This window comes from Musca autumnalis, unplaced genomic scaffold (assembly GCF_047663935.1).
Source record: "Musca autumnalis isolate F117 unplaced genomic scaffold, ASM4766393v1 scaffold_5, whole genome shotgun sequence".
NCBI classification, from domain to species: Eukaryota; Metazoa; Arthropoda; class Insecta; order Diptera; family Muscidae; genus Musca; species Musca autumnalis.
The window spans coordinates 141,967,045-141,993,249 of record NW_027412088.1 but is presented as its reverse complement, the minus strand read 5'-3'; the positions used below and the strand labels follow the sequence as shown (position 1 = coordinate 141,993,249).

General features: G+C 38.5%; 1 protein-coding gene across 1 annotated transcript in view; it reads left to right on the top strand.

Annotated features, from left to right (window-relative positions):
- The first annotated feature begins 3,376 nt into the window (after positions 1-3,376).
- The window catches only part of Fatp3 (Fatty acid transport protein 3), a 203,467-nt gene continuing 180,638 nt past the window's right edge, over positions 3,377-26,205 (top strand). The window contains exon 1 of the mRNA XM_073957349.1: positions 3,377-3,754. The gene's annotated coding sequence lies outside the window, so the exon portion shown is untranslated. The remainder of the gene's footprint in view (positions 3,755-26,205) is intronic.

The window sequence follows — 26,205 nt, the reverse complement described above, 5'->3', positions numbered from 1 at the left end:
CAACCACCACCGAGTATTAAATTTTTCAACTAAAGCTTTGTTCCTTTACGATAAAGTTTCTTAAAGTTTTACCATTTTTAACTCGGAACGCATTCCTTCCTACCCCAAAAAGTAGAAAACTTGAAGCAAAATTTAAGAGAGAGCAAGCCAAAATGGCTTTCTTTTTTACTGCTTTCTGCTCGACGAATTTTGTGGTGTAAAAAGTGGAAAATCTGTCAAATTGCTGATTTGACAATTAAGGCAAATGAAAAAAAAGAAAAAACACGCACTGTTAAAGCAAAATAAAATGAAATAGCAAAATAAAAAATTAAAGCAGTATTATAAAAAACAGTGAAACTTATTTAGTTAATTTGTTGTTATTTTTTAAAGCAACCACGTTTGTTTTTTGACATTGCTGCCAGATCTACTATTTTTTCGTTCCTTTACTTTTGTGCAAAACTTCTTACGTTAGAGAAATTTTGACAGTTCGCTCTTTCGCTACTTTTACTATTAAAAAAGTAAAGAAACAAAGCTTAAGTAAATAACCCATACCCAATAGTCATTTCCACACCACACGACATAACCTCATCATTCTACCGTGCCATCACACCGGTTACAGAAATTTATGTGATAATTCGTCGTACACAAACATACAGGATTCGTCTATTTTCTCTGCCTAAATGTGTGGCATTACCGCTCGCATTGGTAATGTTCCAAAACCGGATTTGCTCGTTTGCCGGAAGCCAACACCTTATAAGGGCCAAACCAAAATACATATGTACTATATTATTCAACAAGTAAGAAAAGAAAAAGTAAGAAAAGTCTATAGTCGGACGGAGCCGACCATGGGATACCCTATACCACTAACCCTGGACAATCGCTCTCCACGGAACTTCTTTTCAATGATTGTGAAAATTCATTTATCAAATATCAGAGATGTAATGTATAATACTTATGACCAAAGCCAAAAAGTTATCTAGCATGACAAAGACATTTTTGTAGCAGGAAAGGAAAATATAGTTCACACAAACTAAGATGTAATGAAACCCACTTATGTGGTACTACTACTTCCGTTGTTTAACCGCTACGTTATTGACATTTTTACCAACTTCACACAAAAGTTTCAGTCCATTTAACCCGCTAAGTATTATCTGATCTTTAGGTTGGTTTGTACGCTTCTTCTTCATCATAAACTCAAACTTTGTTTAAAATTTTGCTGGTTATTATTTTGACCTACAGAGCCGCTACAAAATTGGTTAAAATTTTGTTTTTGGTTCATTTTATCCCCTGAACATTTCACGATCATCACCAAAAACTAATCAATTCTATTCTGGCCCGAACCCAACCTCCTTAAAAAATTCGTTACAGTCGATCCATAATGGCGGCCTTAAGCTTGTTTACAATTTTTAATGGACGGACACACATCGCTAAATCGCTTTATCTCGTCAAGATATGAATTAAGGCATACCAAACAAGGGGTCTAGGACGAATATTTCTTGGTGTTACATAAACTTTTGGAAAGACAATATGTAGCATGTGATAAAAATGTGGTTCTCTACACAGCACCCATTATATATTAGGCAGTAGGCCCGTTATCTTGCAAACACTTTATTGCAATTTACATCAGAGGAAAGGTCAGTAGTTTTTTTCCATATGTAGGCTACTTTGCGAAATATATATGTCCTCAAGGACTTAAACTATCGACCAAAAATAAAATTTTTATATTTTTCATACAAAAGTAATGGTCCATTTCACCCGCTAAAGAATATTAGATCATCATTCAAAATTGTAGGCATCTTTTTCGACCTATACTCTTACCCGGTGCAAAATTTCGTGACTATTGATGTATAATTGCGACTTCTAGCGAGTTTATTATTACACTACAAACAAATAACGGAATATATTAGGCTGTAACTCTGTTATTTGATCATGCACACCAACGTAATTGGCATCAATTGAAAGGTCAAGCGTTCCACTTTCAAGTATATCTCACTTGTCCGGAATGTCACTTCCAGGAATTAAGATATAAACTGTATATTAAAAATTTTCACAATTTTCACACAAAACTTTTGGTCCATTTAACCCTCTAAATATTATCCGATCGTCATCTCAAATTGCAAGCTTCTCCTTTGTGATATACTCTTACCTTACTTAAAATTACGCGTTGATCGGACTATTATTGAGACCTACAGAGCCGCTAGAAAATTGGATAAATATTTTGTTTTTGGTCCATTTCACCCGCTAAATATTTCACGATCATCACCAATAAGAATAGGGATCTATTCTGATCTGAACCCGACCTCCATACAAAATTTCGTGACGATCGGCCCATAATTGCGGCCTGGAGCGTGTTTACAATTTATAATGGACAGACGGACGGACGGACACACATCTGAAAATCGCTTTATCTCGTCGAGATATGAAGATTGGTATACCACATTGGGGGTCTCCGACGAATATTTCGCGGTGTTATATGAATTTTTACCAAAACAAACTTATAATACCCTTTTCCACATTGTGGTATAGGGTATAATAACATCATCAACTGGAATTCGTGTGTGTGTACCAGTGACCTGCAACCGGTGTCATTTTTTTGAGTTGCGGTATGCACAAAAGAAAGGGATACTAATACTCTGTTGAGAGTCCACAATGATTCATATTGATTCAATATTAAACGGAGTGTTAGGTAATCAATTTACTGCTTCGTCAAAACAATCGCTTCATGATTCAATTGTTCGTGTCGACTTCGTTTCGAGTATGCAGAAATATACAATTAGTGAGAACAGCATAATCAAAAGGAACAGAAAAAAATAAACACGTCAAATGCAAAGATGCTCACAATATTCAGTGTGTTGATAGTGATAAGCCACCATTCCTATTGTTAAACCTCGGCAGAAGAAAATAAAGAAAGGAGAAGAGTGGGTTGTTTATACTTTTTCGTATGGCCTGAGCTTCGTTGATCAAATGAAATGACATTTATGTCCACTCCTCTACATTGCCGTAACAAGAAACGAAACGTGTTCTCTCTTTGCCTAGCAGAGCCTTTGCATAACAAAGGAGCACATCTCTCCCATAATAAATGTTGACTATGTTGTTACTGTTGCGTTATTGTTGTTTACTGTTCTCTCATACTCTATCCAATGTAGCGGAACTACTCTCTATTCAATCGGTGGTGGTTTTTTACATTCACCCACCACCGATTAGTAGTTTTTAATGCATACATATTTGTGAACGATCTAAACGATTGTTTGAGCAAAACAAAGGTAATCATTGGTAGTCATTGGAGTATGTTGATTTTTGCATATTCGATTATGCTAACGGAATTTTTAACTCTGTGAAATGAATGATTTGTTTATGCACTGCCTTTTTGCGGTGATTCAATGCAGGCCTCTGGTGTGTACTCTAAAAACCTAAAGTTACCCACTAAAGCCTGCAACATTCACCAGCAGAGCAATATCTTCAACATTCACCGACAGTGTACAGTGACGTCACAGCTCTACCAACGGATGAAACTGGTAACATTACGAAATTCAACAATACAGACAGTCCGGCATCCATTACCACCAATATCGTCGTCTGCCATAGTCCGGATCCTTCCCAAACCATCAACCGGAACATTCCAGCATCCAGCACGAACGTAATCATCTCTACGCAACATCAAACACCATCAGCTGCAGCTACCGAGAACATATATTCGTCATTGAACAGATGGTTTTAAGAGACGATAAGAGAAAATAATATCGTAAGATAGTGGGTAACAGACCGTGGGAAGACTGTAAGTTGAAAAATGTAGAGAAGTGATTTGATAGCACTATATGTATTCTTCTTTACTACATGTCTTCTTAATGATTGATATTACTTTATTTTTATACCGTAATTAACATTGAGAATTACTGTGATTTAATATTTCGGCCTTCTGCATCAAAATTAACATTCAAAATTATTGTGATTTAAAATTTCGACCCTCCGCTTCGATATTGAATTTCGGTTTTCTATTCTGTGGGAACAGATACTTTCATTCACATTAATTGAATTTTGTTTCGAGTCAAAACATAAAAAACCTAGCATACCTTTAGGCGTTTTGAATAAAACCATTGATGTTTAAGAGCTTATCTATAAGATTATTGACATATCGCTCATTTACTCAAAGAGTGGCATAACTCAAAAAATACGTTTTCTGAGTTAGCAATATCTATTTTTTCTACGACTTCCATTTTATCTTGTGTCAAATTTTCATGTCGATATCTCTAAAACTCAACGAGTTACAGCTCATTTACTACGAGTTTGGCATAATTCAACCAAAACGTTTTTTGAGTTTATGAAGCACTAAAACACTTCAAATCATGCTTGATCTTGCACAGAAAATTAGCAGTGATATATGGCTAGCTGTTTACAAAATATGGTCCAAGTAGTTTTTTTAGTTTTTGTGTAATGATCTTTTTAAGATGGGAAGACAAATTTCAATCGCCAACTTAAAACGCATTTTTCTCGAAACTAGATTTTTTGAGATGTGTCACTCTTTGAGTAAATGAGCGATATGTATTTATATATTATTGGTTGCCCATTTCTATTCTTCTAAATTATTGTCATATTGACAAATATTACATATCATTCCTTTCTAATCAAGCTCGGCACTGGTGGCACTTCTATTTTTTAAAGATATTCTGCAATTTTTACTATTGATCAGGGGTAGCTATATTCTATAGAGATAGTTATATTTGATCTTTCGGCAACGTTTCGAAAAATCCATGTTCTACATCCAACACTGTTACACCAGTTGGCGGATTCAGAACAGTCTTTTGTTCCAACCCGTGTAGCCAACTCCCTGCAGTAGTAAGCTCGCCTTCATCATCCGTTTCTGAAATACTTAAGTGACCGGGGATATAAAGTGAATGCGAAGTATTCGCCTTATGCTTTAACCGTGCCCGTTGTACAAGTACATTGGAAAACACTTTTCCCCTGCCTAGCATACTAATTCGCTGTGTCGTAGTAGATGCATTATAACTCTGTGTGACTGCAGAAGGCCAGACGGTAGTAGGTGCGTGTATTGTTGTTATGTTATGTACGTGATAATAACGTCACGTTACATCCCCCCTGCTTCGAGGTGTAAAACATCATCATCGTTTAATTCAAACTTAAAGGGAATTCAGTTCAATCTTAACTTAAACAATATTTTATTTCAATTATAATATTTCATTTGAAATATTATTGTAGTAATTATATTATTACTTCAAATTGTAGACATAACTTAGTTAACTTTTAAAAAATACAAGTTCTGCTTTAGGAATACTTCAAAATTATGATTTTATAATTCATGGTTCAAACAATTATATATATATATATGTATATATATATATATATATATATATATATATATATATATATATATATATATATATTAAAAAACCGTTTCTAGTCAGTCATGACTACATAGTGCTCTTTCCTCATGCAGCGGAGTCGGGCCTTCTCCCTCCCGACCTGAACCGTGACCTGAACCGCTGGGCGCCCCGCTCGGCGCCCCGCTCGGCGCAAGACGTACTGCAAGTGCCGCTGCGCTCTTCTTGGTCTGCGCACCCGAATAGACCTTAAGTACTCCATGCTGGCATTATCGGTCCAGCGTTCGGGACGTCTGCGGTTCCATGAATGGTCTACACCACTTCTGGGAATCACTTCGGCTGGGGGCTCCTGTTCGACGTTGACCTCCATAATCGGTGGTTGTGGCGCAATCGGCGCTTGGAGTACACCCTCCGCGGCAACTAATTCAGGAATGCCCAGGTCCCCAGTATTGTTGTCCCGTCGTGTGGGTTGCACGACCATCTCATTGCGATGGCTTGCGGAAGGTGCTTCGACAAAGGAAACCCGACGAGTTGCTGACGATGGGCCAGGTTCGGTTGGGACAGCCATTGTTATCCAGTTGGGTGTTGCGATGGCGGTTGGTGTGCTCGAACCGCCTGAGGTTGCCGATGTCCGCGAAGAAACCGAGGTGGATGGTCGCTGTGCCGATATAGCGTTGTTACCCCGAATACGTGCAAGCGGCGGCGGCCTCCTCCTCGGACAGTTCGTGCCGATGATATGATTGCCAGGGGCTCTGGAGGCGGCACCAGCTGGATATTCGCCGTGACACGAGGGCGAGCTTCAGGCGGTGGGAGAAAAGGCCGGGATGGTTGTGCTTCTGGATGGCGTGACGTGGTTGGTCTCGCAAGGTTTGTCCGTTTGCGCTCTATCTTCACACTTCAATGGTTATCCACAGACTGATCAGCGACAAAGCAAACACTGCCTTTCATAGGCAAAAATTCCACAGAAAGTAGAAAAAATCCTTTCCTCTCTTCCTTCCTTCGCTTAATTACTTATTATTATTTGTTCTCTCTCTTTTTTTCCTTTTTAGCTTTTGTTCTAAGCAGAATTAATTTCTTTATATACTTATTTTATTGGTTATTATTATTATTTTTTTCCTTTATTAATATTTTCTTATTACACTGTGCAACAAAATGAAGCTCGAGGTCTGGGGGGTGGAAAATTCCTTTTGGGGTTGAAAGCCCTTGATGAGTATATACAGAACCCCAAAGGGCAGATCCGCCGTGAGTCGAACTTTTGAGTTATGGCGTGATGAATTTTTCACTGGAGACCCTATAAGCCATCAGAAATTAGCGTTATATCTTTGTTCGCTGTTGTTTTGGCTTATTTTTGATATGACATGTCTGCCATCAAATCTAATGAGGATCTTTTTCGTAGAACATTTCGACCTTCTAACTCGCTTCCTTCCATGTCCTTTCGTCCTTTATTTCAAGAACCGCAATAAAAGTATATAAGATGAGATTTCAGCTTCGAAATGTTCTGCAAAAATGTCGCTCAGAAAATTTTAGGTACTGCTCTCATTGACAACTAATCGATATCGTCGCGTTTTCATAGTCCTTTTAGACATTTACCCTGTTTTTCTTCAGAAAAAAAACTATATTTTGTTTTTCTTTTGTTGGTTGTTCGAATATACAGAATATAAAAAACACAAAACATAGTTTTTGAACAAAAACAGGGTAAATGTCAAAAAGGACTATAAAAATGAGAGCAGTACCTAAAATTTTCTGAGCGACATTTATGCAGAACATTTCGAAGCTGCAAAATGTCATCTTGTGGTACTTTAATAGCGGTTCTTGAAATTAGGGACGAAAAGGACGTGGAAGGAAGCGAGTTAGAAGGTTGAAATGTTCTACAAAAAAGATCCTCATTAGGTTTGATTGAAGACATGTCATATCAAAAATAAGCCAAAACTACAGCGAACAAAGATATAACGCTAATTTGGGATGGCTTATAGGGTCCCCAGTGAAAAATTCATCACGCCATAACTCAAAAGTTCGACTCACGACGGATTTGCCCTTTGGGGTTCTGTATATACTCATCATCGGCTTTCACGCCAAAAAGGAATTTTCCACCCCCAAAATTTCGGTTCACAGTGTTATTAGCTTATTCATTCTTTACTGTCGTTCGTTGGCAACTTTTAGGTCCTGCACATGTATTCTTGCCCTCTTCCCATATGCGTCGGTTATTTCCACAATATTCGGGTAGATAACGCCGGAAACGGTGTATGGTCTCTCCTTTCGCCAAACCCTGGTTCCAATAGCCGGAGTCCATTTTCGTCTTCGTAGGTTGTAATGGTGGCGTTGTCTCTCTGTAGCTTTTCCATTATTTTCCTTCTCTGTTTCCAATATCTTTCCGAGACCATTCTTATCCAACGGATGATCCGATAAGCTTTCGGGAAGTTCCGTATGATGCACTATCAGATTTCGGACGAATACAATCTCCGCCGGTGCATATTTTGTTGATTCATGCACAGCTGTGTTTATGGCAAAGGCCACTTCGGGAAGATACTGGTCCCAATGCCGTGGTCGTTGCCCACTTGCTGCGATATGGTCGTCTTTACGACCCGATTTGTCCTTTCTGTTGGATTCTCATTTGGAGCATAGAAGGCCGTTGTCCGACCAGCACTTGCTGGTAAATTGCGTGCTATTGTCGCTGACGAATTTCTTCGGGCACCCGAATCTGTATATGACCCTCTCCTTTAATGCTTTCACTACCTCCTGCGCCGTAGCTTGCCGTGTAGGATAGAGCTCAACCCACTTACTGAATTTGTCCACGATCACTAATAACGACGTATTTCCTCTAGTCGAGCGTGAAAGAGGTTCCACGAAGTCAGCGCATACGATCTCCCACGGCGTGCTACACTGCATACTATCCATATGCCCTCGGGCCGGACGGATCTGGCTTGTATCTAGCGCATACTTCGCAGCTTCTTACATATCGCCTTACATCTCGCGTCATACCAGGCCAATAATAATTCTCCTGTATTCGTCTCAGACTCTTGGGGATACCGAGATGTCCAGCTTCGATGGCGTCGTGGTGTCTTGCAAAGGTCTGCATTCGGTCTTCCTCGGGAACACACATTTTCCACTCGGGACGTGGATCGACTGGGGAGGCATGGGGTATGTGCTTGTACAGGCGATCTCCAACTACCTGTAAATCCGGGTGTTTCTTAGGGTTGCTCGTTACGGCATGCAGCATTCGGCTATACCAGTCGGTCGCCTTGATTACCATTAGGTATAAGCCTCGGGGGTCGGCAACGGAGCACGAGAAATGGTGTCGGCCACAACGTTGAGGCTCCCTTTCCGATATTCAATATCGAAGTCATATTGCTACAGCTCCAATGCCCAGCGCGCGAGCCTTCCCGACGGGTTTTGAAGGGAATGTAACCATTTGAGGGAATGATGGTCGGTAATAGCGGTGAAGTGGTAACCCTCCAGACACGGGCTCATCTTCCTGATTCCCCAGAGGATACCGAGACATTCCTTTTCCGTCGTGGAATATTTCTTTTCCAAATCCGAGAGTGTACGACTCGCATAAGCAATAACCGATTCCTGATCACCGTGCCGTTGGAACAGAACCACCCCCAACCCCTCTTGACTAGCGTCGGTTTGGAAGAAGAAGGGGTGGTTGAAATCAGGGCAACTCAGGACGGGAGCCTCGGTGAGGATTTGCCGCAGGCGGTTAAAGTTCGTTTCTTGTTCCTCACCCCACTTCCATTTGACACTCTTCTTTAGTAGACGAGTGAGTGGGCTCACCAGGCTCGAAAAATTCGGGACGAATTGCCGGTACCACGGCGCTACCCCCAGAACACGTCGCAATTCCTTTAGATTGGTGGGGGATGGTAGGTTTCTTACTGCTGCAACCTTATCGGGGTCCGTTCGGATCCCCTCGGAGGTGACCAAGTGGCCAAGATACCGGATGCTTGTACTGATGAAGTCGCATTTATAGAAGTTTATCTTCATACCAGGTACCTCTAATCGTCGCATTACCTCATCTAGAACCCGAAGATGCTCATCGAACGTTTGGCCGAGTATAATGATATCGTCCAGGTTCACAAATACCAACGGATGTAGATCTGGTCCAATGATCGTGTCGAGAGCCCTATGGAATGTGGCTGGGGCCGAATGCAGTCCGAACGGCATCACCTTCCACTGAAATAGTCCACGTCCTGGGACGGTAATTGCCGTGTACGGACGTGACGATTTTTCCAGCGGTATCTGCCAATAACCATTTTTGAGGTCCAAGGATGAGATGAATTTCGCCTCCCTTAACTGGTCGAGAATGGAATTAATTTGGGGCGGAGGGTAGGCGTCTTGCTCGCTGGCCGCATTTAGCTGCCTATAGTCGATGCACATTCTCCATTCACCAGTTTTCTTCCGGGCCAGCACGATCGGGCTATGGGACGCTTCGATCCGGTCTTCGGCCAAGAGACTGTCTACTTCTTTATTGATGACCGCCATCATGGCCGGATTGTGAGGCATATATCGCTGCTTGATCGGGTTGTTGTGTTTCAGCCGGATATGATGTTCAGCTCTAGTGCACAGACCCTTACATTTCCCTTGGGCTTCTCGGTGTTTGTGCAGGAGGACTTCGAGACGATCGTTTTCTTCCGGAGACAAAAAATCCCTGCTGGCCAGGCTGTGGAGATAGTGTAGGCCAGACCGGTCACATAGTGCCTATATTCGGGACGGAGACCATCATAAATTCGGTCGAGGTGATCCATTGTTCGGAGGGTTGGGTGTTGTTTTGCCATGGTAAGCATATGTAAGATGAAGTCCTTTGCCTTCTCGCGATTATATTGGCGGCGGTTATAAAATGCATGCTCTAGTGGGGTTAGGCGGCGTTTCGACAAGAAAGATTTTTCGGCTTCTCCGCGGAATTTGCTCCAGGACACGATGTCGTTCTTATTAACCCTGTACCATTTTAAGGCATTGCCTTCGAGAATGCTGGGTAAGGTGGAAATGAACCGGTCGTGGGGTATACTATAGCACTCGGCTAACTCTTCTAGTCTTTCCAGAAACTCTAACAAGTCCCCTTCGCCAGTGAACTTGAGGTTCCAGCACAGTACCACCTTCATGGTTTCGGAATCGCATGTTCCTCGTGGCACAGGTTCTGGGATGGTCAGACGTTCTTTCGTGACCACATTTTTCTCTTCTGCTCTCAACTCGTTTTCCAGCTCGAGCAGCAAATTTTCGGTGGAAGTTCTTTGTCGCTTCTTCCGCACGAAGTCTGCCAATTGTTTTCGCAAGTGCTCGACCTTTAATCCTTCCGTTGCGATTGCTGCCGCCTGCCATTGCTCGACGAGCTGTTCCTTCTTCAACAAATAAATCCAACCCAATGATTCCGTCTTTAATTTCTTATCGCTTTTGTGACTCGATACGTCCTCAGTTGCGGTGTTTTCGGATTTTCCGCAGTGCGATTTCGAATCGGGTCCCTGCTCGGGCATTTGTAACGAGGTTTTGTCGACGGCTTGGGTAAGCTCAGTCGCGTCCAGGTTCTCCATACGGACATCCTAAACCTTACGAAATGAAAAGACTAGTATTCTCCCTTTCCTGGGGGTTGAATCAGATCTTTATTGATTAAAACTAGTTTACAATCTACTCGTTATTAAATGCGAGAAGTATATTTAATGTATATGGGTTGGATATCGTTGGAGTTGATTGCGGCGGCTTCGGCGTTACTGAAGAAGTTTTGGCAGCTGGGGACTTCGTGGCGAGTTGGCGTGCCCTCTGCTAGATGATATGGTCCACTGGTGGTTAATCGGGAAACTGTCGGTTCGTATATGGTAGGAAATCAGGTAAGTTGACAATGCTCGTACGTAATCGAAATGACAGTTTGTAGATGTTCGGGGAGCATGCTTTCGGGCGTGAACGGTCGGGGTCACGATGCATTCGAAATTCGGCTGCAGATGTTCGGGACCACGATGTATTCGGAGTTCGGCTGTAGATGTTCGGGACCACGATGTATTCGGAGTTCGGCTACCGATGTTCGGGACCACGATGTATTCGGCTGCAGATGTTCGGGACCACGAGGTATTCGGAGTTCGGCTGTCGACGTTCGGGTGTTAGTCTAGGCTACGATCTAGTGCCTACCATGCGCTACTGTGTGCCAAGCACGAAACAGCTGACCCAAAGGCCCTGTTGAACAGCTGGCACGAATGCCCTGTGGGACAGCTGACCTGAAGGCCTTGTGGAACAGCTGACCCGAAGGCCCTGTGGAACAGCTGGCACGAAGGCGCTGTGGAACAGTTGGCACGAATACCCTGTGGAACAGCTGGCTCGAATGCCCTGTGGAACAGCTGATACGAATGCCCTGTGGAACAGCTGGCACGAATGCCCTGTGAAATGCATCAACCACCACAACTTAATGTGGTAGTTTCAAAAAAATAATTTCCAACACTGTTACTTCAGGTGTAAGTTGGCGGATTCAGAACAGTCTTTTGTTCCAACCCGTGTAGCAAACTCCCTGCAGTAGTAAGGTCGCCTTCATCATCCATATCTGAAATACTTAATTGACCGGGGATATAAAGTGTATGCGAAGTATTCGCCTTATGCATTAACCGTGCCCGTTGTACAAGTACATTGGAATACACTTTTCCCCTGCCTAGCATACTAATTCACTGTGTCGTAGTAGATGCATTATAACTCTGTGTGACTGCAGAAGGCCAGATGGTAGTAGATGCGTGTATTGTTGTTATGTTATGTACGTGATAATAACGTCACGTTACAAACTGTATGTGTTATATGTGTCTGCTTTTGCTTTTATGTTTGGTATTTCTATAGAAATGCTTATAAGCATTTCAATAAACCACCACCATTTACAAATGTGTGTATATGTTAGAGATAGCCAGTGTGCGCTCACTGAAAGCAAGTGAGCATACATTTCAATGTGTTTTACATTGAAATTTACACTCCCTTGCTCTCAGTAAGCACCCACTGGTGTATATGTGTGTGTTTTTTGTGGCTTTTGGGTTTTATATTATATCTTAACAAATATTTGTTTGCACCAAAACATAAATTTGTTTGCAAGGGCCAATATATGTTATGTTTAGGACTGGTTGCAAACAAATATATGTTTGCCGCAAAATAAGTTTGGGACTATGTTAGAGAGGGCTTTTTTTCCTCCGTGTATCTTTTTATAAATCCTATGATCATTACCATTCCCATAAATATTGCCTTGGCCTCATATTTTGTATACATAAACGTTCTTGAAGCTACAATACATTTTAATATATCAATCTATGACACAAATTGATGGTATAAATAGAGGTTCCAATTGCGTTACAAAAAATCTAGTCAAAGTTTTAGCTAGGCAACCAAAAGGAATCAAGATTGATGTCGTTTGCATCTCAGAAACCTGTCTCAAAACGTCTATTCCCGACAATCTAATGTGTCTAAATGGATACTCGTTTTTCAGATCAGAGAACTTCGTGGATCGTAGCAATTTTTGTAAAAGCTAATATTAATTCTACACTATTATTAAAATCACTTGTTTGAGATGATATCGAATACTTGTTCATTGATTGTGTTTACAGACCTAACAAGTAAGTAAGTTTCCAAAACTTACTAGAAACGCTGACTTTGGGTTATAATGAAGTAATCATTGCCGGAAATTTTAACTCTAATACAATTGTCGATCAATAGTCAATAAATAATATGCTATCTCTCGGTTTATATGTACTATAAACGCATTACTTGACCTGTTTTTGTTAGCAATCTAACTAATTTTCTGCTCTATGATCAAGTATTAGATTCCTGTTTTTCAAAACATGTTTTAATCTTTATGACCTATTAACTTAATGTACCAATGGTAAACCAAAAAATTTCGTTTCAAGACAACAGGAATTTAAACTACATTGATATAGAGTCAAAATTTCTCCAAATAAATTGGGATCATATAAATGACCTAATTTCTGTTGACCAACAAGAAGAATTTCTCTCAGATAAACTTGCACTATACAATGAAACTGTTCCCGTCATAACAAAAAAATATATCTTCTATGAGCAAATCGTGGTTCAACTCCTCTATCAAATCAAGTATTAAAGAAAAGGATATATCTAAAACTAGATGGAAGAGATTTAAAACGCCAGAGCTTTACGAAGATTTTCGTTCCGCTAGAAAATGAGTTAATGGTCACATAAACTCCTCAAAATCACTATTATCGCACTAAATTCAGGTCTGCTATAGACTCCAAAAGTAAATGGAAAACTATTAGTGATATTGGTTTAGGGAAATGTAAGGCTCCTAGCACTTATAATGGTGATATGGATGAACTAAATAAAACGTTTATCAATATACCCTCTCTTGATATAGTCCCTTCCTACTGTGGATACAATTCAGGAACGTCATTCGATATAGTGGGTGATGGGAATTTTAAATTTTGCGAGAAAGTTTTAAACTGCTTCAAAGCCATTGGTCCCGGCGAAATTGACCCTAGTTTTGTGAGAATATTACTCCCTCGCCTATTACCATACATAACCCATATTTTTAACTTTATACTTAGTTCTAGCACATCTCCAAATCTTTGGAAGCATGCGAAAATCATACCAATACCAAAATCAAATATGGAATTTCGCCCAATAGCAATATTGTGCTTCCTTTCAAAAATATTTGAGAAAATAATACAAAAATAAATAAGCGAGTATTTGCAAAGGGACTCTCTGCTATGCGATGTACAATCAGGTTTTCGTGCCGAATACAGCGGTACCACCGCCTTAATTGAAATTTCCGAGTCCATAAGGTGTGAGATTGACGAAAATAAGCTATGTTTTATTGTATTACTCGACCATTCAAAGGCTTTTGATACTGTCGACCATCAAAACTTGTGTTTTAAACTACGCCGTTTTTTTTAATTTTTCTAATACTTCATCCAAATTTAGTATGACACATCTTTCCAACAGATCTCAGTCAGATTATTCAGGAACATTGATATCTAAACCCATGATGATTGAAAAAGGAGTTTCACAGGGATCTATCGTAGGTCTTACATTTCTTATATGTGAATGACCTTCCGGATCAACTACGCCATAGCAAAGTGCACATGTATGTCGACGATGTGCAGATATTTTTGAGTAGCCCTCTAAACAACATAAGTCAGTGTGTAGAAAAACTTAATAATGATCTCTCCCGATAGTGCGAATGAGCTAAAGCGAATGGATTATTTTTAAATCAACTTAAATCAAAAAGTATAATCGTTCATAAAAATAAAAAAGTTTCACTGCCACACTTTGAAATTTCAGCCATCTCGGTGTGATAATGAGGCTAAAACGTTCAAAATATCGAAAATCGGGAGATATTGTATTATGGGGGCTATATCAACACGTGGACCTATATAAACATTTTATGGTAAAAATGTTTCTTAGCCTCTAGAAACACAAAATACAAAGTTACAACCGATTCTTTGGTTAAGTGGGTCTAATACATTCAAAATACATTAAAATGACGCGTACTTTATAAGGGGCTTTATGTGCGGGCTATACCAAAACGTGGACCTATATAACCCAACTTTGGTAGAAATGTTTTCTGGCCTCTGAAGACACAAAATACAAAGTTGCAACCGATTCTGTTGTCAAATGGGACTAATACATTCAAAATATATTAAAATGACGCGTACTTTATATGAGGCCTTATATGGGTGCTATACCAAAACGTGGACCTATATAACCCAACTTTGGTAGGAATATTTTTTGGCCTCTGAAGACACAAAGTACCAAATTACAACCAATTCGGTGGTAAAATGGGCCAAATATCTTAAAAATTCCTTAAAACGACGACGCGGCACGCGTCATTTTGTATGGGGGCTATACGAAAGCGTGGACCTACATAGCCCACTTTCAATACCAAAAGTCCTACGTAACTATAACATATTTTCCCAAAATTTCATCAACCTACGTCAATCCGTTCGGACGCTAGAGTGATTTCCACAGACGGACGGACATGGCTATATCGATGTAGAATTGCACGCTGATCAAGAATATATATACTTTGTGGGGTCTACAATGATTATTTCGAGTAGTTACAAACGTAGTGACAAACTTAATATACCCCCATCCTATGGTGGAGGGTATAAAAAATTTAACTGGTCTCCAGCGTCAAAATTTGTTGGCGTAAATTTCAACAACTCCCTAAACTGGAACAACCATATATACGCTGTCGTTGGACAAACCTACTCAAAAATTCGCACGTTGTGGCTAACACATTCATACACCCCTCCCAACATTCGATGCCTGCTGATAAAAACAGTCTTGATGTCAGGTTTATTGTATGGGTGTGAAATATTTGCTAACTGAAATTCACTGAGTCGTCATAAACCGAACGTGGCATATAATAGGATAACACGTTATGTATATGGTTTAAGAAAAAGACAAAATGTTACACAATTCTCTCTTCTTAAAGCATTACATTTTCTTCATAAGGCTATTATCAAAGAAAAACCGAAGTATCTGTTCAAAAGACTATTATTTACAAGATCACTTAGAGGAAAGAAGATTATACATTTTAGATGGAGGAGCCTTGTGTCTGATGTGATTTTAACTTTAATATATGTTTACTTTTCTTTCTTACAGTAAACACATCAGATACGACGAATCTGAAAGAATTTTGTCGATATGTGCATCCATAACGAAGTTATAGCTCTTTAAATATGAAAAATATTTCCCAGATAATCAGACAATCATATTAAAATTAGACGACCACTAAAATAATTATTTCTGAAAATTCTGTAGATAATTTTAAAAGTTTTGGATGGGGATTTGATGGGTGGGCTATAAATATAAAATTTTAGTACAATAAGTTGACATCAATTGGTCAAGGGCAAAGTACCGTTATCAAGAATTAAAAATTTAAATTTGATAAAACAAAATATAAATTCTTAATATTTCATAGAGTATATCTTTTGATTGCCACCTTGGCTCTTGATTTCCGAAGCGAAATGTGTATAAACATTCTGCCCATCCCTGCAACCTTCTGAGGTGTATCGGTTCAGATTTGGATATAGCCCTCATATATATCTTTACCCGATTTTGCAAAATCAGAAAGTGATTCTATGTATAGCACTAAAAGGAACTATAGGTATATCTCGCTTCCTTTTGTATGTTACATACAAATGCGCAAAGACACAGTATGGTGTAGGGTATAAAAACATATTTTGTCACCAGTTTCTTTTCATTACCCTCCACCATAATATGTAGGGTATAATTAAAGTTGTCATTCCGTTTGTAGCACATCGAAATATTCGTCGGAGATAAGTATATATGTATGGTAACATGGGGCGCCTTCGCCACGTTTTTGTTCAAAATGTTCTCATATTTAGGCATAAAAATGAAATTTCAGTCAAATTAGATAGATTTAGCACAATATTTGATTTCAACTTCACATTATCAATAGGATAAACAATTTAAAGCTCTGTTCCAGAACTAAAAAGTTTTTACAATTTTTACCAATTTTTTTTTACAATTTTGCCAATAGATGGAGTTAAGCTCTGTTGTTACGATATCATAACAACATTCTGTTAAGTAGTTAACCATTTCAGGCGAATTTAACCGCTAAGTTCATACTCAATGCACTGGAAACTGCTATGGAATACAATCCTAAGTCCAAATCTTTGCTTTCCTACAATTTGTATAAGCCTAACCCAGATATGCCCATTGCTTGATCGTGATCATTTTAAAAGTATTTTTATATTATTTTAGAAGCAAATGTGAAATAATAACAGTATGTTTATATGTTTTTTAAAAATTTTTGAAAAAAGTGGTTTTTGAGGCCACTTTTGGACACAGGGTTTTATCTTATAACTGGGAGTTATGGGACACAAAACATTTGACATATAGTCCAAAGACACCTTTTCGGCATCTAATTAACGTTTTTTCGTAGTAGGCTCTACATCGTGTATGTTTTCGTTATAAAACTACCCAATAATTAATCGGTCATAACGAAAATCATTGTAAAAACTAAGCGATAGGTGGCAACTTCGATGAACTAGACCTCAAAACTCAAAAATAGTAGCTCAAAATAATGGAATCACATAATATCCCAAGAGCTACAGATGTGTACTGAGTATATCACCAAAATAAACGGTACTTTGATAAACATAACATATCAAATTAGCAAGAATTTTGTGTGTCCTATATATAGGACGTTGGGCATATCTGGGCTAATTGCGCTTTAATGGGGTTTTTAACATTAACATACCACTGTTGTTGATAAAATGTTTATATACTTTGTTCCATAAACATACACAGTCTTACATAAGTATACGTACGCCCCATAAATCTCGGGTTTTAGAAAAAGTAATGATATTTATGAAATTCCAGGTTTATTTCGTCTCACTAATAAACAATATTTAATACAACAAAAGTATATTCCAAAATATAAATAACGGTAAATTTTACAAAAACCAAAAAATTACACTTACAAAAGTATACGTACACCCCAACGAAGTATGAGTATTATCGTACAATTTATTGAATTAGCAGCAAAATTTATACATTTTATTGTTTTGGCGAATGTGTCTGGGTGGCCGAGATATATTTTAGAGAAAAAAAAATAATTTTTGGGTGTTAAATGCCGTTATTCAATGCCAAACTTCTTGTATAGCTCGTTAAAGCGGACCCTTGCTGATTTATTTCCGTTCTAGGTATTTGAGTATACAAAAGCCACAATATTAGTGTCAGATTATAGATCTTGAGATCCTAGACAGCTTTTTAGTTGACCTTGTGCAGAACACACCTTCCTGGGTGTCGATAAATTCACATTTTTCCTGGGATATCTCAGGAAGTCAATAGATTCCTCGGAATTCTTAGCTCAAATTACATACAGAAGACCTTGAATTGTGTTTTAATATGGTGTTATATAATCCTTGGACACTAATTGAATCAGACATGTACAATTATCCGATACTTTCCGACCCTATATTGACGGTAATGGTCATAATACGAAAACTACGTTGTTCACAGTGTAAATTTGATGCTTTTTGGTTGTGATTATATTTTGATGTTTTGGTGACAGGTTTTTAACAGAATATTTCACATTTCATATTTCCTTGGGGCGTACGTAATTTTTTGGTTTTTGTAAAATGTACCGTTATTTATATTATGAAATAAACTTTTGTTGTATTAAATATTGTTTATTAGTGAGACGAAATAAACTTGTGTACTTTGAATTTCATAAATATAATTACTTTTTCTAAAACCCGAGATTTATAGGGCGTACGTATACTTATGTAAGACTGTATATTTGCATAATGCATCTTTTCTAGTATTTATGTTCTATGTCTTTGATTCTTCAGTAGTTATTAACGGTATAAAATATAATTTTGATATCACAAAAGGTATACAAGATATCACAAAATATACCTACCATGAATATTTTTCGCAATACCCCAAAAACATGAAACCGCGTGCATCAGCAATCATATATTTGATAGAAATGCCAATTTTTGGGAGATGAAATTTCTTCGTTAAACTCACAATTTTCCCTTTAACGGCATTTCTGTAGCAGTTATAATTATCAAGAAAATCGCTTTTTTTGTATAGAAGTTTCTTTTCTGTATTGGTGTTCGTTTTGATATAGCCCCCATACTCGTAGAACTGTAACTCCCTACTTTCGGTATTTTGAAGGTTTGAACCTCACTATAAAACCGAAATGGCCAAAATTTTGTATTTAGTCTTCGCTGGGGGTATAAAACATTCCATCTGAAATTTGTCGCTATAGGTTTACGTTTTCATATAGCTCCCCTAGAACGGTACCTTCCGATATTGGTATTATTTTTTCGCTGGGAACATAAAACTTTCCCCTTGAAATTTGACGCCAACTCCTTCATATAGCGCCCATAGAACGTTACCTCCCGATTTTCAGTATCTTCAAGGCTGTGGCCTCAATACCCCACCGGAATGGCTGAAATTTGGCACTCACGGTGGGTAGGAAACCTCAACACCGAAAATTTTCAGTTAAGTATTATTCTCCTCCGAGGAATTTGACTTCATGTAGATGAAGAGCTTAGTAGTTAAAGTTAAAGTTTATTGAGACTCATAAAAAAACATACAATGCAATGCATACAATTTAAAACATTTACAAGAGGACTTAAAAGTATAATGTATTATTTTAATTTTAGTAATTTGGGTGAATTAGCAAATTGAAATTGTGGTAAAAGTAAAAGTTATTAATTATCATAACAAATGCTAAATTATGCTTGCTCCCGGCATCCACCATATTTTGTAGAGCTCTTGGTCTACAAATAAAATCCTAAGCTTAGTAATTACTAAGTGTTAGACATCGGATTTTATCATGTTTTTTATTTCTTATCCGATGGGACTCAAATTATGGATCTAGGCGTTTTGACGGTCAATTTTTCTACATTTGGGGTCATATCAAAAACATGCAAAAAATGTGCAAAAAATCGTCAATTAAATTTGGAAAATCATCAAAAAGCGTTCTAATTTAAGGTTTCTTTGCCGTTTAACATACTTTTTTGCAGATTATTATATAATTGAGACTCTCCAGCTATAACAGCAATAAATCTGAACTAATAAGACATAAATCAGTTTTCACAAGGTGATAAAATGTGGAATAACCTATTACAAAATAAGTTGGTTTCCTATACAAATGTCTATAATGGAAAAATTAAAAAATTTCAAAAACTCAATCAGAAATGTCAAAATCAACGTATCCAAATATGATGATAGTTTCTGCTCGGCCAAAATTGTCTAGCAGAAAAACAAATGGGCAATTTTTATTTAGATAAAAGCGCAATTTGTTCTAGTTTTTGGAATAAGGGTACGTTCTTTAGCACAAAATGGGAAAAAGTAAAGAGTACCATTTAGGATTCCAGGTTCTGGAATATAACTATAATTAGAAGTATACGTTTTGAATACCCACATATGAGATTTGAATATATTTTACAGTTTTTAGTCTATTATTCAGTATATACAGACATAAGTTGGCAATTTTTGTTCTCTGTGGTCAAAAAGCTTCTGTGGAAAAAACTCTAAATGCCATGGTTTTAGTTTAATGCACTAAAAATACGTAATTTTATAATATCGATCTGGATTTTACGCATACAACCACTTAATGCAGAATTGGCAAATGTTCAGTCCTCGGCGAAAGGGGCAATGGATTACTCTTATACCAAGCCATGACGAATAATAAGCAAAATAAAGACCACCCAATGATTAGAAAAACCACACAATAGCGTGGTGGTGGCAAAAAAGTCAAAAACCTTGGAATTGTCTTTAACATAGCAAAACCACTCACATATTTCTGCTGGAAAAGCATTTGGAATGCAAAAAAATATGGTTTCAAATAGGTTTCTGCGTGCACTTTTAATATATAAAATGAATTAACGTTATTTTGGTCAATAATATTCAAAAGTTCATTCATTCCTTACGGTGCTCTTGAACTAACTTTAAATGAAAGGAGCTTACACCTGGGAAGTCTTTGCTTTTTCTGCAACTACAATGTTCATAGATGAGAAAAATGAAAAAAACGAAAAAAAATCGACGCGGCGCTTTTTAAATAAATGGCGGCTAAAGTTCACATTTTTAGGGTTTTTTATGTTTTCACGATTTTTCTGGGAAACGGCAAGCCCTATCAGAATGGAACTGTAGAAAATGTTGTAGCAGTGAGAATTCTCCACAAGATTGTCCTTCATTATTATATTTTCGTAGGTTTTACCACTTTTAAGATATAGAAGTTCAAATTGGGGCAATTTACCTGGTACAACCAAGAAAAAAATTGCGGAAGCCAATCTTGTAGGGAATTTTCACAGCTATAAGATTTTCTCTAGTTCCATTTCGATAAGACTTACCGTTTTCAAGCAAATCGTGAAAACCTAACAAAAACCTAAAAATGTGACCTGAACTTCTATGTCTCAAAAAAAGTAAAACTTAGGAACAAATCATAACGGGCAAACCTCTAGAGAATTTTCACAACAACAACAATTTCCATAGGTCTTGCAGTTTCCCAGCAAAATCGCGAAAACCCAAAAAAAACATAAAAATGTGAACTTTGACCACGATTTATTTAAAAATCCCTTCAGCGATTTTTTCTTGTTTTTGCATTTTTCTCATCTATGAACATTGCTGGGTGACGTAGGGGATGGAAGATACCAAGGAACGGTCCTGACCGGTTTTAACATGGCAAAGCCCAGGATTTATCTTGGTCCCTCTTTCATCTCAAGTGGACACTGACCTCCCCGTGGTGTCACCTGGGGAACTGCCTTAAACACCCGTTAAAGGTAGTGAGCTAACATGTGCCGCGCGTTCACCCATAAGAACGTTAAAAACTTGGGTTTGGGCGTCGGGTTAGTAACCCTCCCCTAGAAAAAACAGCCTACTATGAAAAAACGAAAGAAAAGAAAAACAAACCCCTCTAAAGTTGACGAACCCCGCAAACGTTTTAAGGACCATGATCTGCGAATCTGCACCTGGAATGTTCGCACTCTTTATAGAGAAGGTGCTGTCTTCGCATTGGCAGACGTACTTGAAAAGTACAAGGCCGATATTACTGCCATGCAGGAAATACGATGGATTGGGAAAGGCGTCACAACAACACCTAAAGGTGACGCACTGTATTATAGCTGCCATGACGTAAAGCATGAGTTTGGTTGCGGATTCGTAGTTAGTCGGAGACTAAAACATCTGGTATCCAGCTTCACCCCAGTGAATGAAAGACTTGCTGCAATTCGAATAAAAGCTAAATTCTTCAACATCAGCTTTATTTGCGCTCATGCTCCCACTGAAGAAAAGGACGAACAGACCAAAGATATATTCTACGAGCGCTTAGAAGAAACATATGACCGTTGCCCTGCCCATGACATTAAAATCATTCTAGGCGATTTTAATGCCAAAATTGGAAAGGAGAATATCTTTGGCCCAACAGTCGGGAAATTCAGTCTCCACAGTGAAACATCTGACAATGGTATGAGGCTGATAGACTTTGCAGCTGCAAAAAACATGGTAGTTAGCAGTACCAGATTTAATCATCTCGATATTCATAAGGGCACCTGGCTGTCCCCAGATCAAAGAACAAGTAATCAAATTGATCATGTTGTGATAGATGGAAGACATTCATCCAGCGTGTTGGATGTACGATCGTTCCGAGGCGCAAACATTGATTCGGACCACTATCTTGTTGCAGCAAAGGTACGTACCCGTCTAAACGTTGCAAATAAAGCACGAACAGACACAACGCGGAAGTTGGACATCGATAGGCTGCAAACACAACAGATAGCCACAGCATATTCCACTCAACTAGCCCAATTGCTTAACGCGAGCACTCCTTGTCCCGATAACATAACAACACAATGGCAAAATATTGCCCACTCCATGCAAACAGCCCCAAAATCCATACTTGGATTCCAGAGACCTCCACAAAGGAATTCATGGTATGACCAGGAGTGCCGTGCTGCTACCGAAGATAAAAATGCGGCATATAGAGCTACTTTACAATCAGTAGCAACGCGTAGCGCACGAGAGAGATATCGGGAGAAAAGGAGAGAAGAGAAACGTCTTTTCCGCAAGAAAAAGAGAGAAATGGAAAAGCGGGAGTGTGAAAAAATCGAGATGTACAGGACCCAGAATGAAGTCCGAAAATTCGACCAAAGAGTGAAACATCAAACAGATGGCTATGGTACAGGCACATCCTCCTGTAGAGACCAGCAAGGTAATCTGGTAACAGATACAGATAGCGTGCTCAGGATATGGAAGGAACATTTCTCCAATCTGCTGGTATCCAATAGTGGCGAAGACGATGATACCGCAGATCCAATCCCAGAAGATGGTATAGAATGTATACCACCCGGCCAAGATGAGGTAAAAACAGCAATCAACCGGCTGAAGAATAATAAAGCAGCAGGAGCCGATGGCTTACCAGCCGAGCTGTTTAAAACCGGAGGCGACGCGCTGATAAGGTGTATGCATCAGCTAGTTAGCACCATCTGGCAGGAAGAACGCGTACCCGACGATTGGAACCTGAGCATCGTATGTCCCGTCCACAAAAAAGGAGATAAGACTGTATGCTCCAACTATAGGGGCATAAGTCTACTCCCTATTGCCTATAAGATAGTGTCAGGGATACTGTGCGAACGAATAAAGCATATGGTCAACGAGATAATTGGACCATACCAATGTGGCTTTAGACCTGGCAAGTCCACCATTGACCAGATATTTACCCTGCGGCAAATCCTAGAGAAGACCCAAGAGATGCAGATCGACACATTTCATCTTTTTGTCGATTATAAAGCTGCATTCGACAGTCCCCTCCGATCAAAGGTATTCCATGCAATGTCTGAATTTGGTATTCCCGCAAAGCTCATCCGGCTTTGTAAGATGACTCTAACTGATACTAGGTCCTCAGTTAAAATTGGAAAGAACCTCTCCGAAGAATTTTGTACCAAAGGAGGTTTCAGACAAGGAGACAGCCTTTCGGGTGACCTATTCAACATTTTGCTGGAAAAGGTAATACGAGATGCAAATGTCAAAAGAAATGGCACAATTTACACCAATAGCCACATGTTACTTCCCTATGCTGATGACATAGACATCATGGGACGATCAGTAAAGGAAGTAACTGATACCTTTAGGAAGGTCGAAGCAGAATCTGCGAAAGTGGGTCTGGCGGTAAACGGCGAAAAGACCAAATTGATGGTGTCGACGCGCAAAGCGTCCATAAAGGTCGGACCAACCGTAGAAGTTGGTACCTACAATTTTGAGGTAGTTAAAGACTTCGTCTACCTCGGCACTGCCATAAACACAACAAACAACATCAGTTGTGAAATAAGAAGAAGAATTGTATTGGCCAACAGATGCTACTATGGATTAAGTAAGCAATTTAAAAACAAAGCCACATCTCGTCAAACAAAAATAACACTATACAAAACGCTGATACTACCCGTGCTAATGTATGGCTCCGAAGCATGGGTACTTGCGCAAGCAGATAAGGCAGTGCTTGGTGTGTTTGAGAGGAAAATTCTTCGAAAGATCTAAGGGCCGATTTGCGTTGACGGTGAATATCGACGTCGTATGAACCACGAGCTATATAAGCTATACAAAGACATGCATATAGTTAAACGTATCGAGATGCAACGATTGCGTTGGCTATGCCATATCATGAGAATGAGCGATGATGAACCCGCTAAAAAGGCGTATGAATACATGCCACATGGCGGTGCACGCAGAATCGGCAGGCCTAAGCTTCGATGGAGCACACAAGTGGATGAAGAAATGGAAAGGCGCGGTATTCCAAAAAGTCAAGCGAAAAACAGAGAGGAATGGAGATCTTTTCTTAGTTCGGTCTATGGAACAAATGTTCTGTAATGGGCCAACTAAGTAAGTAAGTAAGTATGAACATTGCTGTTTCAGAATCCGCAAAAGCTTCCCAGGTATAAGCTGCTTTTATTTAAAGTTAGTTAGGGTGCACCGTCAGTGCATTGTTCCAATTTGAAATTCTATATCTCAAAAATGGTAAAACCTACGAAAATATCATAACGTTGAATCTTGTAGAGAATTTTCACAATTACAATATTCTTTTATCCCATTGCGATAGGACTTGCGCAAAATCGTGAAAACTAAAAAAACCTAAAAACGTGAACCTTGATCGCGATTTATTTAAAAACCGCTCCGGCGATTTTTGTGTTTTTTGAAGCAAAAATTTCAATGAATCTTAATTTCCAAAAAGATGAAACTTCACACCTGTTCCCTGTTTTGTTACATCCTGATGTAAAATTTAAAAGCGTCATATTTCTAGCTCTACTTTCACAATCTGATTGGCTTTTTCTTTAATTTGGGAACATTTGAGTCTTGTTGCATAGTAAATTGGTAACCAGTAAGGAAAGGAACAAAGACGGACAACGCCATTAAAAATGTCCGGATTGTCGAGTAGAAAAATCTCACTATTTTTTACACGTAGAGCACTTTTTACTTCTATATTTCATTTAAGTGTTCGGTTTTATCAATTACAATTTAAAAAGGTATTATTATACGACTACCACGAGTGATTTAATCAAAGAAAATAATTTATTTTCCTTACTATTCGTTAATCCGAACAATTTGATAATTCAGACACCGGATAATGTGGTGTCCGGATTATCGAGACTATGCTGTATATATGAAAGCTATATCCAAATCTGAATCGATTCTTACCAAAATAAATAGGGATCACCCTAGGGCCAAAAAATTATCTTGATCAATAAATGTGGCCTGTACTTTGTTTTCTAAAATACATGACCACACGGACGAGCCTAAATCTACTCAGCATATCATCAAAAGGGACTATGGGTCGTTTCCTTTTGCATGTTGCAAACTAATTCACTAAGACATAATAAATACCCTTATCACAGTGCGGTGTAGGTTATTAAAATATGGTTATATATTTTTTTTATATGTTATATGATTTTATAAAATATGAAAGATTTTATGTAAAATTCAATAGACAATTTTGGCAGAAACTATCAACATATTTGGATACGTTTACTTTGACATTTCTTATTGAGTTTTTGAACAAATTTGCATAGGAAAGCATGTTATGTTATAATAAAAAGGCTGGGTTATAGCAAATTTTCTCACCTTGTGAAAACTAATTTTGTTTATATCCATAATTAAGTCTTATTAGTCCAGATTTATTACTGTGGCGGAATATCTGGGGAGTCTTAATAACATAATTATCTGCTAAGAAATCGTCGTTTAACGGCAATAAACTTAATTTAGAACACTTTTTTGATGATTTTCCAAATTTAATTAAAAAATAAGCAAATATGCTAAATCCAATGTCTACTAACTGTTCATATTTACTTCAATACATTTCGTAGTGGAGGGTATAAAAAATTAAGCCCGGCCAAACAAAACGCCCTTTTAACTTGTTAATATTAGGGAAGAAATT